Here is a 15034-nt window from a genome sequence, read left to right as displayed (position 1 = left end):
AAAAGGGAAAAGGAAAATGAAGCATAAGCTTAACGTAGTGTATTTGTGGAGACATAACTTACGTTGTGATTATGGTGTTTTCACTGTATTTTATCTTCTTTAACAATGTGTATTTCAGAAAATAACATGCAGTAAATTGTCCATAAAGGTCGTCTTTTTGGTGGGAGGAAGGTGAACATCTGTGTGATTTTTATTATTCAAAAACTTTCTCTGGTTTGAATTAACTCAACTTTGTTGAAGTTTTCCCTGTCTTTCTCTCTCTCTCTTTAAACACCTGGTCCAGTTAATATTGGTGGTGTGATCCCTGCCAATGTGTTGACATTTCAGCGTTTCTGGACTGTTCTAAGACAGTATAGTCTTGCATGCCTGAATTTAGCATGACACGCTCCATTTAAGATGCATTTAACAATCAAATAAGTTTGTGTAAGCCAGAGTGTTGCAATTCCTAATCATTTTGCCAAAAATAAGTTAGCTGTTATGTTTTATAACATATGAAGTGTGATAATAAGAAACTTGTGTTCCCATCTCGTCTGTTATTTTTACTGGAATATTTTACTCCCATAAGATTTTGAAGACGTGTAGTTTAGTAGCTAGTCTATTTTGTTTTATTTTGCTTTGGTTCTTTGTAACTAATTATATTAGTGTTTTTGTAACTAATTATCAAAAACTGTAGTTATAAAATCATTTTAAGAGAACTTTAACACATATGTCAGATATATTATGTGACCTATATTTTAATATACTAGAAGCATAATTACCTTTAAAAGTTTTGGGCTTTAATTTTTTTGTTTCTATGCAAATATGGTGCATAGAATTATAGAAATTCTTAAGATATTTTGAGAGTAAATTCTAGAATAGGAATTTAAAAATAATCTTCAGAAAATATATATTTGGAAGTCCCTTAAATAGTAATTGTCATGATATAAAAAAACACTATTTGTTTATTATTTATTTTTGAGGTGCTGGGACTGGGAATTGAATCAGGGACCTCATACGTGGGAAGCTGGCACTCAACCAGTGATCCACATCAGCTTCCCTGAGTTGGTTTTTTTATTTGTTTTGCTTGCTTGTTTGTCTTCCTTAGGAGGAACTGGGAACCAAACCCAGGACCTCCCATTTGGGAGGTGGGCACTCAACTGCTTGGGCAACATTTGCTCCCAACACAATTTGTTTTTAGATTTATAGGATCTTAGAAGTGAGACGGGCTTTAGAGTCCATCTAGTTCCATCTTTCTTTTTATAGGTAAGAACTGAAAGAAAAGTGACTTGCCAGGATTTTGCTGTAACTGTCTGAATGTTTGGTAGTATTAGCTGTGCATTAAAAGGTGGGTCTAAAAAGGTAACCGAGGCTATTTCAGCCTTTGGCTGATAGCAGAGGCAATGGTATTACATGTCCCTGCAAGTATACACAAGTAGATTATGTTACTTGTTGTGTTGCTTGTTTAGCAGAAGGAGACTCTGCCAATTTGGGTGGAAGCAGGTAGTCTTATCCCCACTATCCAAAATTGTCTCTCTCTCATCATCAGTGTTCTGTATGCTTAAAAATATGCAATCTGGTTTTGCCACTAAGGCTTTTGCATAAAGTTCAAGAATGGAAGTTGGAAACCCCTGATACTTTGGGCTTTGCCCTGAATCATGAAGTTAACTTCAAGTAATTTAACTGTATTTTCTTCTAATTATTTCTATAGCATTGGATGATACCACTTCCTCCCCTTACAGGAATATCAGATCCTTCAAAGCCTCCATTATTTTGTTCCTTTTATTCTTTCCTTCCCTCCTTTCCTCCTTCCCTCCTTCCCTCCACCTTCCCCAGGAAACATGCACAGTAACAGAGTTTCCTTTGTCTATTCTGGTTGGCAAAAATATTTTCTCTCTAAATGAAAGTTCCAGATTACTTAAATTCACTTCTTTCATTCCAGATTATTTTAAACTTGTCTAAAATATATTACTCACATATCTGCCTTTTCAGTAATGCATGCTTATTATTGTTTTAGTCTCCAAGTCTACTTAAAGCAAATTACCATGAAATGACTTGGCTTAAACAATAGGGAATTTTTTGCTTATGGTTAGAATCTGGGGAAATGTCCAAACCAAGGCATCATCAGAAAATTGATTCTTCCCAAAGACCAGCTGCTGGCAATCCTTGGCTCTGCCACATGGCAAGGCACATGGTAGTATCTGCTGGTCTCTCCCATCTCTTCCAGGTTTCCTTGATTTCATCATCTTGCTCCATGGTTTTCTCTCTCTCCCTTTTTTTTTTTTCCTTAGTTATAGGCTGGTAAAAAGAATTTATTTGGTAAATGGGGGAAAGAACAGAGCTTGCTGAGAAATGGGAAAGACAGAAATTCACACCAAGATTTGGTGCGGGCTCTTCTAGGCAGAGAGAGCCTCTCTTCCTTTTTATAAAGGATTCCCATAATTGGAGTAAGTCCCATCCTGAATGAGGAGGGTCACACCTTAATTAAAGTAGCCTTATCAGAAGATCCTACAGTGGGTCTGCACCCACAGGAATGGATTGACCTTGAGAACATATTTTTCTGGGGCTACATACAGTTCCAAACCACCACAATTATAAAGGCTTTTTTTAGTGATTCCATAACATCATTTTAATAGTGATATTGTACTAGAATAAAATGTAGTCAAAGGTATTTTGACAATGTCCTGAATTTTGTAAGGTGGTAGTACTCTTTTTCTTTAATTTCTTACATCTATTTTACAGTTTTTCTGTCTTCTTCCATGTAAGATACCACTTCTCTATTTCTATGAATTTTCTGTCCATGGGGAAAACAGATTGCCATGTATAATTCTGGCTCAAGAAAAAATAAACAAGTCCTAAATGAAGATAGAAGAGTTAATTTGTGAAGTTAAATGCATGGTATTATTATTGCTTAGAGTTCTGTTGCTCTTGTGTTTTCTTTGAGATCCCCATGATGTTTTTGATTTTCAAAATTTTAGTCTCAAAATATATCAAGTTACAGCTGAGAAACTTGAAAAACTTTTCTAGAGTTAGAATAGCAACTTTTAAAAAATTATTTTAGTAACATACATAAAACTAAAATTTCCCACTTTAACCACATTAGATATATAATTCAGCTGTTGATTATAATTACAGTGCTGTGTGTGCTACTGTCACCACCACCCATTACCAAAACTTTTCCATCACCCTAAATAGAAACTCACATGGGCACTGGCTCACCGTGCAGGCACTTGGCTCGCCACGCAGGCACTAACTTGCTGCACAGGCACGCTCTCTCTTCTTTTTCACCAGGAGGCCCCAGGGATCAAACCCAGGTCCTCCCATATGGTAGGCGGAGGCCTTATCCCTTGAGCCACATCCGCTTCCCACTTTGTTAATTTTTTGGGGGGGTCACACTTTACCTCAGAGTTTTGTGTCTCTGTTATAAGGAAATATGATTATTTCTTATTCAATTGTATTCTAACTCTTATAGAATATAATGAGTAGAGTTATATATTAAGGATAAAGTACTATTAGGTTTTGCATTCACCCATGACTTACCTTTACCAAAGACCTTCACTTCTTCATCCTACTTCAGTCCACTCTCTCCTATCCTTTCCTTTCAACCTGGAGAACTCCCTTTAGCTTTTCTTGTATGACAGGTCTTTGGTGACTAACTCTTTCACTTTTTGTTTATTCATGAATGTCTTAAATGCGATCATTTTTAAGGGCAGTTTTATCAGATAAAGAAATCCTGGCTAGCAGTTTTTATATATGCCATTCACCACCCTCTTGCCTCCATGGTTTCTGATTATAAATTGACACTTGGTCTTATTGAGGATCCCTTTCATGTGATGAATTGCTTTTCTCTTGCTGTTTTCAAAATTCTCTCTTCATCTTGGCATTTGACATTTTGATTTCTGTGTCTTGAGTTGAATTATGAGGGTTTATCCTGTTTGGAGTGCTTTGCAGTTCTTGGACATACTTTTAAGGTTTTGTATAAGAGTCGGGAAACTTTGGCCATTGTGTCCTTACATATTCTTTCTGACACTTTTCCTTTCTCCTTTTTGGACTTCCATTATGCATATATTGATTCCCTTCTAGCTGTTCTAAAGGTCCCTTAGGTTCTGCTCACTTCTTTCTGTTCTTTTTTCTATCTGTTTTTCTGACCGTATGATTTCAATTGTCCTGTCTTGTAGTTCACAGATTTTCTTCTGCCTGTTCACATCTCCTGTTGTATGCTCTAGTGTTTTTTAATCTCCATTATAGTGTTTTTCATCCCTGTAAGTTCTGTTCCAACCCTTTTTATACTTTCTAATTCTTCTTTTTGTTCACACATTTTTTTATCCCCCCCTCCTTGCAGCTTGTTTTTTGCTGTCTGCTCTCTGAGTCCATTTGCTATGCGCTCTTCTGCGTTTTTGCTTGTCTCCCTTTTTGTTGCATCACCTTGCTGAGTTGGCTCTCTGCGGCACTTGTGGGCGGGCGGTTCTCCATGGCGTGCGGGCAAGCCTGCTTCACAAGGAGGTCCCAGGGTGCGAACCCAGAGCCTCCCTTATGGTAGACGGGGGCCCAACTGATTGAGCCACAGCCGCTTCCCCGCACATTATCTTTTTAATATCCTTTATATCCACGTTTAGTTTATTTCTATCCGTATTTTTCTTCAATTTCTTGAGTTGATTTTGGAGATTAGTTTGAATTTTGTTGATTAGTTGTTCAAATGTCTGTTTTTCCTCAAGTTTTAATTTCTTCACTTGAATGAGTCATATCTTCCTGTTTCTTGTTGTGGCTTGTGATTTTTCGCATTTGATTATTTTGATGTCCTGTGAAGTTCAGTTACTACTTTTTGCCTAGGGGTTTTAAGGTAGGTGGGCTCTGGTTTAAGTCTCCTCTTCAACATCTGTTCCAGCTTCTACTAGACCCTCACAGCAGTCCATGTTCAACTGTTCAGATTTTCTTAGGTCTTCTGCACCTGTTTTTCCCTGGGCATACAGTGCAACTTTTAAGACTGTCCAGTTATGTGCATCTGTTTTACCTCCTGGAGATATCCTTTCCTCTGTTCCTTCTCTGGGCATCTTGGGCTATCCAGTTTGTGTTTCTGCAGATTTTCATCCCCAGCAGCTATGATTTGCTCCACTGCTCGCCTATGCTCAGTGCCATTTTTTCCCTACAGCTTTAAGTCCTGGTATCCAACTTGCCTTCCAACAGGTTTCCCCTTCTTCTGTGTAACTTTTTTTGCTTCCAGTAATTTCTACATTAGGGTATCCTGCTCCAGGGAGCCAGATGGGATCAGTGTTTAAAAACGCCCCCCTCCCCCGACCCCCATTATGGTGCTCCAGCAATTACAGACTACGCTGGGTTTGTGCACCGCTTGCCAGCAGTTCTGCTTCAGGTCTCTCTTGTTTCCTGGGGCCAATGAGTATATATTTACTCACCTACTTCTAGAACCCTACCCTGGGTCTGTGTGACCTTGGGTGCCAGGGCCTGAAAGCACCTGGGTCTCCCAGTTGCCGTCTTGAGTAGTTGTGTGGGCTCTCGTCAGGGCAGGAAGTGCCGAGCTGAGTGCTGCTGCTCACTGACTCCTGAGCCATGTGGCACCTAGCATGGCGGAGTGGTCAGAATGGCAGCTTGAAATTGCAGGTCTCTTATCTTTTTTGGAGGCTTTTTTTTTTCTTTGATTCAGCATTTTTAAGTCCTCCACTCTTATCAGCCTCTAGAGTTCCAAGCAAGTGGGATTTGCCCTTTTATTTAGTTGTCTCTGAGGGGAGATTTTATGTGACCCTCTTGATGACATCGTTCCCCAGAATGGCATCTTATATCATGTATGTGTTTATTTAGGAATATATCCCATATACATCAGGGAAGAAATAAATTCAAATGTTCTGCCCACCGTGAGACATGAGACTGTTTGTAATGTACTTGTGCTGTGCTGGGAACCTGCAAGTCTGCAGTCACAGTTAGACATGCTTATGAGAAACAGCCACATAACATCAAGAAGTTGTGTTCAACAGTCAGGGTAATCTGGAGGGACAGTGCAGAATCGGAGAGAGTTAATGTGTCCAAGAAACTGTCATCAGTGGCCTGACCCTAGATTAAGTGATAAGAAATAGAAGTCAAAAAGAGGGAGTATTGTAAGGCTTATAAGATTTTGAGGCGTGAGTTGCGTTCTAGCTGGGAAGATCAGGAAAAACTTCATGTTTTTTTTTTTTCCTTGGAAGAACTGGTATTTTAATACAACTCTTGAAGGATGAGTAGTGTTCAGAAATAAATGATTTGATTTTGTGGTGGGGGATTATGCATTCTAAGCAGTGGAAACAAAGAAAAAAGAAATAGTTTTTATCACTGGAAATGTGAATAGAGCAGTGGGTGGTCTGATTTGGTTGTGACACAATGTGTGAAGAGAGCAGTGGGATATGAGAATCTAGGCTGATAGAGGTGAAGTTCAAGAAAGCTGGGCTGGGGGTGAGAGAGAATGGGGTTGGATGTACTTTCTGGGTAGCAAGAAGCCAGCGAAGGATTTGCCTTTGTATTAGTCATGCTTCAGGTAAATTACTCAGTCAAAGCAGGTTGGATTGGAGAGAGAAAAAGTGTAAAATAAGCAAATAACCAGATGATAAGAAAGCTTACTAGCCCCAAGGTTCATGTGAAGAAAAGAACGCATGGGGGAAACGGACTTTGGCCCAGTGGTTAGGGCGTCCGTCTACCATATGGGAGGTCCGTGGTTCAAACCCCGGGCCTCCTTGACCCGTGTGGAGCTGGCCATGCGCAGTGCTGATGCGCGCAAGGAGTGCCGTGCCACGCAAGGGTGTCCCCCGCGTGGGGGAGCCCCCACGCGCAAGGAGTGCGCCCGTGAGGAAAGCCGCCCAGCGTGAAAAGAAAGAGCAACCTGCCCAGGAATGGCGCCGCCCACACTTCCTGTGCCACTGACGACAACAGAAGCGGACAAAGAAACAAAAGCAGACAAAGAAACAAGACGCAACAAATAGACACCAAGAACAGACAACCAGGGGAGGGGGGGAAATTAAATAAATAAATAAATCTTTAAAAAAATAATAAGTAAATAAATAAATTAAAAAAAAAAAAAAAAAGAACGCATGGGATGAAATTGCCAACGGAGATGATGAGAGAAAACAAAGTATCTGTGCCGGATCCTGAGCAGTCTGAGGGTGCAGAAACACTGGGAGGGAGAAGGCAGCAGCATGGCAGCCAGGTCTGAGCCATCCAGCCCTCCTCTTCCACGCAGTCGCTGCCACCGGGATCCTTTAGTGCGTGTGTGTTAGTTGTGAGCTCGCCCGCCCACCGGTTCTCCATTGCGCCGCCACTGCCAGCCTCAGTGGTCTGCCTGCTGGATAACTTGCCCTCCTCCCTCACCCACCGGTGGGCCAGCCAGGACCATGGAGGATGTGAAGCCGGAGTTCTCCACCCTCCACAGTGCAGAGATGATGCCGAGGAGTGGACCTAACCTATGAGATGAGAAGTGCAGAAAATTTTACCTGAGTTGTTGTTAGGCCCGTAATTATCTGCTGTGAAGAACAAGCTACTTACACTGCAGAAACATGGAATAACCCATGTAGTATGTATGAAGAGAAAATATTGAAGCAAACTTTATTAAGCTGAACTTCAAGCAAGATATTTAGTCTTGGATACTGCAGATAATTCAGTTGAAATTAAAATAAGGTTTTTTTTCATATGACTATCGTTGGGAGTTTCCAACCTAGAGGAAAAGTTCTTGCCTTTGGAAATGCAAGGATCTCCCGGAGTGCTGCCTATGTTACTGCATGCATTCTGGAAGTGTTAGGAATAAAGTACAGAGGTGCATTTGCCTGTGTTCAAGAAAGATTTTGTATTAATCCTAATGCTGCGTTTGTCCATCAACTTTAGGAATATGATGCCATCTGCCTAGCAGAATTAATATTATGGATGATATCATCAACTACACACAGAAAGATCATTATTGTCCGTTCTGGTACGACAGGCAGTTTGAAGAAAACACATGAAGAAGATGATTTTGGAAACATCCAAGTGGCAACTGCAGAGTGCCTGACACAAGAGCAACATTATAGAAATATGTGAACTTCTAGTTGAAAAGGAGAAAATAATGGAGACAATAATAATGTAAAATGCTAAAACTACAAGTAGTTCCTTTTCACTCTTTTGTTGCTTCCAGGCATGTTTCTCTGTGGCTTGTTGAGCAACATAATAAAAAGTTGTTGGACTTCTGTAATAGATGGCACTGATGGTTTTACTCCTTGTTTGTTTTTTTCACTTGACAATTTTTTTAAATCTTTTTTTTTTTAAGATTTATTTATTTATTTCTCTCCCCTCCCCCCACTCCGGTTGTCTGTTGTCTGTGTCTGTTTGCTGCGTCATCTTTGTCCGCTTCTGTTGTCAGCGGCGCGGGAATCTGTGTTTCTTCTGGGCAGGCTGCACTTTCTTTCGTGCTGGGCGGCTCTCCTTACAGGGCGCACTCCTTGTGCATGGAGCTCCCCTACGCCGGGGCACCCCAGCGTGGCTCGGCACTCCTTGCACGCATCAGCACTACACATGAGCTGGCTCCACACGGGTCAAGGAGGCCCGGGGTTTGAACCATGGACCTCCCATGTGGTAGACGGACGCCCTATCCACTGGGCCAAGTCTGCTTCCCTCCGCTTGCATTCTTGTCAGCAGCACCGGGAATCTGTCTCTTTTTTGCTGCATCATCTTGCTGCATCAGCTCTCCATATGCGACGCCACTCATGGGCAGACTGCACTTTTTCACACGGGGTGACTCTCCTTGAGGGGCACACTCCTTGCACGTGGGGCTCCCCTATACATGGCATGGCACTCCTTGCGCGCATCAGCACTGTGCATGGGCCGGCTCCATATGGGTCAAGGAGGCCCGGGTTTTGAACCGTGGACCTCCCATGTGGTAGACGGATGCCCTAACCACTGGGCCAAGTCCGCCGCCCTCACTTGACAATTTTCTTATAAACCAAGAGTTTTGGATTTGCAAAGAGGTATTATAATAATGTACTTTTCATACTTGAAATTTATTTGTATGATAAAAAGTTATTACTTTAAACAAAATGCAAGATAGAGGAGATTTTTTTATAAAAGTTGGGTAACCTATAACAAAATTTACTAAAATTTGCTAAAAATTCATTTTGTGTTATATAGCATTTAAAAAAGTAATTTCACTGTTCAGTTTAATGATGGAGCCTCTTGCAAAAACATTTCAAAAATGCAGGAGTCTGCCACATTTCTTTTAATTGTTCTTTTATTTCTCTAAGCTTTTCTTGATCCTTCACTAATAGTTTTTAAATCATGTCAATAGCCAGCGTCCTTACTTAAACATGACCCAGTTATTGCTTCCTTTCCTGTTACCTTCCTAATTTGTTTATTCTATTTTTAAAAAAAGTTTAATGAGCAAAGGAAGATGGTACTAATTCTCCCTGCCCCCTAAAAAAGAATAGTTAGAAGTTTCAAGTGACTTTCCTTTTTGCATTACTTATCTGTTCTTTTGAGAACCTGTTGTTTTGTTTTGTTTTTGTTTTATTCAAAAAGGTTCTGAATAGAATATAATATACCAATATAGCACTATTGTTTGTTTTTTTTCCCCTAAGTGAAACCCAAAAAGGAAGAGTGCCTTGCATCATTTAAAGTATAACAAGATAAATCTTCATGACCTCCAAATTAATATACAGAACAGGGAAAAGTAAGATTAATGTTTTTCTATAATTTCTTTGTTTTTAAGCAATAAATTAGTTTGAATAAAAATATTCAGGTTTGAAAGGACCTCAGTATTATTTGGAACATGGAATGTTTACTCCTATTCATTTTATGTTGTCTTAATGATTCTGTGAGATTGTTCTGTCCCAGAGAGAAGCTTTTTACTGAAGATGCACTTACTGGAAAAGTGATTTGTAGGGGTCCTTATTGTTTCAAATCAGCTTTTTAATAAGCTCTTTAAATTGAGTTAATCCAAATTACCCCCATAATTTGCATTACAAAGTCACTTTATGGATACTTGGTTCTCAGTATTTTTATATAGAAATTTTTAAGAAAACATTTGCCATTTTAAGTATGTGATGTGAGAGCAGAGAGGAGTATTTTTAACTTTTTATAGTTTATGACTTTAGGGTAGCACAAACAAAATTCCTTTGTATTTCACTTCTTTCAGCCCTTTCTTGAAGTGATTTACTGATGGGAATGTTTTCTATACATTCCTTTAGTACCAAGAGGAACTATGCAAAGTAACCTATTACACCAAGTTACTTGCTTTGCTTTCCTGTGATACGGAATACAATAAAAGCTGCTTTTATCCAGCATAATAAGGGCATGGAAATGGATTAAAAAGCTTTGTTAAGAGTTAATTCGAGCCTAGCCGCTGTAGCTCAGTGATTGAGTGCTGCTTAACATGTATGCATTCCCCAGGTTCAGTCCAGGGTACCTCCTGAAAAAAAGGGTTAATTCCTTTTGACCCAGGTGATATTCTTCTGATTTCATTTCCCTTCCATCATCTTACTGTCCTGAAAACAGCATAGTGTTGATCCCATTGTGGTTAAATATTCTGTTGTGTAATAAGGTCATTTGGTGTAGTGGTCTAGTGGAGTCAAGATTTGCATTGGGTGTTCAGAAATTCCAGTTAGCCAGATAACACAGATTTCCTGAATATAGATCACTTATTGGATAGATCAACAAAGATCTCTCTTGCAAATTTAATAATCCATGATGAATGATCTGCAGAGAATCTTCATAATTGTGAATTTAGATTTTAAAAATGAGACAGTAAGCTTTTCTTATTAGCTTCTTAAGTACCCATATCCTCTCTAATAATCTAGCCAAAAATAACATATTTGGCTATTATTATTAATTTATAACTGGTAATTTTTTTTTAGGAGGTACCAGGGATTGAACCCAGGACCTTGTACATGGGAAGCAGGTGTTCAACCATTTGAGCTACATCTATACTCCTGTAACTGATAATTTTCAATTTTTTTTAACCACTGTAAGTTTTATACTGTCACTAAAGTCCATGCCAAGCACTGTATATTAAAGGCAGTCTCTCACTGAAAAAAGGACTGCCATGTCCTTGGGTACAAATATTGATGTGAACAAAACATGTTGTTTATTCTTTCTTTCATAGGAACATTAAAGTTTGTTTTTTTCTTGAATCTACTTCCACCTAATATTCATGTAGTTGTTCTGGTAGCTTATCCTATTCTTACTTTGGTTCAATTTCTTTGATTCCTTTATTTACACAGATGTTTTGTGAAGTTAATAAAGATAAATTTAACCAGTCATGATTTATTTCCTAGAATATTTGACTAATGTATGTATGACATAGTATCCAACATTAAAATTAAATATATAATCTGGGCACAGGACATAAAATTAAATTGTTTCAAAACACAGGAAAGCTGCTTTATTAATGTCTATTTTTGAAAGTATGAGATAACTTATTTAAAATAATTCAGTTGGAATGGTAGTATATTTACCTTTTAATTTCAGTCATTTGGCTTATGTTAATTTCTTACCCAGGAGATGTTTAAACAGCAGTTACCTTTGATTATTGGAATCTACTCTGGTGTAAAATGTTAAGCAGTGATAGCTTTTGCTATGCCAGCTCTCAACCACTTAACTTTCTGAGCTGAATATTAGGTGTTTTTTTTGGGTGGGGGGCTTGTGTTTCATTTGAGTTTAGAAGTAATGTCTAAAAATGTTAAGCATGTCCTTTTTAAGAAAATACAAGGTTTCTAATTGTCTTGTTACCATGGTAATTCAAGTGAATTAGAAGTGTTTAACTAATAAGTGTTTAACTTATAAAGTTGGGACATTTATATCAGGATCTCAACTTAATGTAAATGAGCAGTTACCTGGCAGATTTTTCTTTAATAACTGGCTTAATCCATAATTCCATAACAAATTTAGCTTCATTTCAATATTTACTTTATATTTGTACATTCAGTAGTGTTCCAATTAATAAATGATAGGAAATATCTGAGAATTACAATAAGATTTTATTTTTTTTATTGATTAGCAAAAGTTAGTTTCTGAGGTCTCTGAATGTTGGATTTGTTTTGTCTTACCCATCCATGGTAGCTAAAAAAAAAGAAAAAAAATCACTCAATATTCTGGTTTACATATTAGCTTCTCTCAAAGGGAATTGTCAAACCTCACAAAGTGTGTTCTGTAGATCAGTAACATTATACTGTAATGTAATTGCAATTTACTATGCAGCAAAAATGATTCAAGAAAAAAAATAAGTGTTTACTTTTGTAAATATATTATTTTAATAAACATTTGTACTTGAGTAAAATGCTTAGATATGTAGAGGAATGTCACAGTGCAAGAAGCTGCTAGCACAGGCACAAGGTTTTAAAGTTATTTTATGAAGGTTGGTGGTTGTATAAAAGTATTGTGCCATTGTACCTCAAAATTAAATAAATAAATGAGGGGGGGTGGAGAAAAGAAGCCATAGATAATATATTTGGGAAAGACTTCATTTATTGGAAAGGAAGATGAAGAGGAGAAAGCAAAAAAGAGGCAGGGGAGCAGATGTAGCTCAAATGGTTGAGCACCTCCTTCCCATGTGTGAAGTCCTGGGTTCAGTCTCTGATAGCTCCTAAAAACAAGCAAATAAATGAAAAAACTAACTCTCATTGGGACAGTGTTTGAGCACCTGCTTCCCGTGTACAAGGTCCTAGGTTCAATCCCCAGTACCTCCTAATAATTTTTTTTTAAAGGCAGAAGCCAAACTATTGGCTACAACCAACAGCAAATCATAAAACACCTTCAGTGGGTTGAAACCATTGGATCAGTCTAAAAGGTATAGACTTTACAGCAGTAACACAATTTTAGTGGCTTATAAGAGCAAATATGTGCCTTGCACTTGATACAAGTCCTTTGAGAGTAAGTTTCCCCATGTAGTTCTCTTCATGCAGTCTGCACTTCAGAATCCAGACTGATAGAGTAGTTTTTCTCTAGAATATTCCAGTCTAATGGCAGAGGATAAAAAGGAAATAGTGAACCAGGTACTGCCTTTTAAAATTTCTGCTTTTAAGTGATACCTGTTCCTTCTCAGATTTTGATGGACAGAGCAAGTCACATGGTCACATCTGCCGTCAGTGAAGCTGTGAAGTATTATCCTCCCTGGAAAAGGGAAGCATATGTGTGTGAACAATAAAACAGTGTTTCTGAAAAATGTAATTAAACAGGATACTAGAATAGAATAGAAAATATTAGAATGTATTGTATTGTAATAAAAGTAAATATTGTGAAATTTTTATTTCACATTTTATGTGTGTGTGTGGATGTCAAGGGAATATATTTTTCCTAAAAGTGGGAATGAATTTAACATATTTGTATGCTGAGGAGAATAGCCCCTTGAAGAGACAGATGTTGAAAATGAAAGAAAAACAGGGATAATTTTTAGTGGTTTCCTTCTATTTGTCTTTAAAACCAGCACACTTAAAAACTAGGAAAATTGAATTTTTCTTAATGTTTACATCCTTGCAAAAGGTTTTATTTCCCCTATCTTTAAGATATATGTAACTTATATTGGGCTCTTCATTTGAGTCTAGAAACCTATATGGCCAAACATATATGGCCTTGTTGCTTCAACACCAAAACCTTTGTTGCCTGGTTGCTTAAACCTAAGATTTCTACTGCTGTTTCTTTAATAATTGAGTTCTTCAGATACTTATGGAGGCTTTAGTGGGAAGCAGGTGAATGCTTTTTGGAGGTGTTAGCAGAGAATTGGGAGAAATAAGAGCATGTGTGAGTATCCTAGAAGATAAAAGACCAAGGGAATTGATGTTGGAGCAGAAACTGAACTCTATAGAGTAAATCAGAATCCTAGACTTGAGCTAGGAACGGAAAAGGGGATTAGGGTGTGATGGGAGTTGGAGGATCCTGCCAATATAGTGTATATAGTTCCACAGTTATCTCCAGGTGACCCCTGAGTGAACCCTGATGTGTGAAAACCACAGGGGCCAGGCAATCAACCACTAACTATCTGATTTGTGAAAGACTCTTCATTTCAGAAAACAATAAGTCCCCTACTCTGAGAAAAGTTCATATTCAGTATGCAGAAATGCTTATTTTTTCCAAACACTTAATGCACTTATTTAAATATTTATCTGTTTATGTTGTACGCATGTACATTTGTTTTCTTAATTACCAAAAGACTACCTGCAGAGAACTAGATCCAGGAAAGTTTCAACTTTTCAACTTCAGCCATTTTTAAGTTATCTCCATATTTTAAAAAAAAGAAAGAAAAGCTTGAAATTGCTTTCAAAGTGGAAAAATTGTGTGGGCTTTTTTCATCTTCTCATAACTCAAAAACTATTTAATATATTTTTCTCAAACTTTGCAAAAAAAATCACCTTTGGGCTGAAACCAAGCATGGAAAATTTTACCACAAAGGGCTAATTTTTTTGGAAAGCTGTAAGAAAGTGAAAACAGGGGTTTATAATAGAACATTCTTCATGCATGTTAATACTTAGTACTTTATCTAATGCATTCCATCTGAGAATTTCTGAACACTTTTCAGATTTAAATATTGAACCATTTTAATGTTCTTGTATCCATGATAACCTGTCAGTTTTTCCTATCTGCTCAAAGGTTCATTGTCTTGGGATTTAGTGGGAAGTTTTAAAGAGACAGGTAGGACAAATGAAATAAAATGGCTACTAGCCAGAAAAAGCCTTCTACTTACTGCCTAAACAATAAGTATCTGTTTTTATCAGAGATTCTTCTTGACCGAAGTTGTGAGTAGATTATAAAAGATGACACTAGACAACAATTCAAGTGTCTAAGCCAGTAGTTCTCAAAGCAGCAGGAACAGCACATGGGATCTTGTGAGAAATGCAAATTCTTCTACCCAGAATCAGACATTCTAGGTCTTGGGTTCAGCAATCTGTGTTTTAATAAGTCTACAGTTGATTTTGATGCATGCTTAAGTTTGAAAATCACTGATCTAAGCTTTCCCAAAGCTTGAAACATAGAGTATATTGAATGCTGTGGACAATGAACTCTGTCCTTGGTCTTTGTGTGGCATGTTATAATACAAGGCCTCTTTTCTTCAGCTCTCTATTCTCAT

The 15034-nt window shown here is 38.0% G+C and overlaps 1 protein-coding gene and 1 pseudogene across 3 annotated transcripts in view; both read left to right on the top strand.

Annotated features, from left to right (window-relative positions):
• Window positions 1-15034, top strand: part of LDAH (lipid droplet associated hydrolase) — a 224415-nt gene that overhangs the window by 87863 nt on the left and 121518 nt on the right. The window lies entirely within an intron of this gene.
• LOC105745362 (serine/threonine/tyrosine-interacting protein pseudogene) lies at window positions 7207-8173 on the top strand (annotated as a pseudogene).

Source organism: Dasypus novemcinctus, chromosome 25 (assembly GCF_030445035.2).
Source record: "Dasypus novemcinctus isolate mDasNov1 chromosome 25, mDasNov1.1.hap2, whole genome shotgun sequence".
Taxonomy (NCBI): Eukaryota; Metazoa; Chordata; class Mammalia; order Cingulata; family Dasypodidae; genus Dasypus; species Dasypus novemcinctus.
This window is presented reverse-complemented; position numbering and strand designations above follow the sequence as displayed.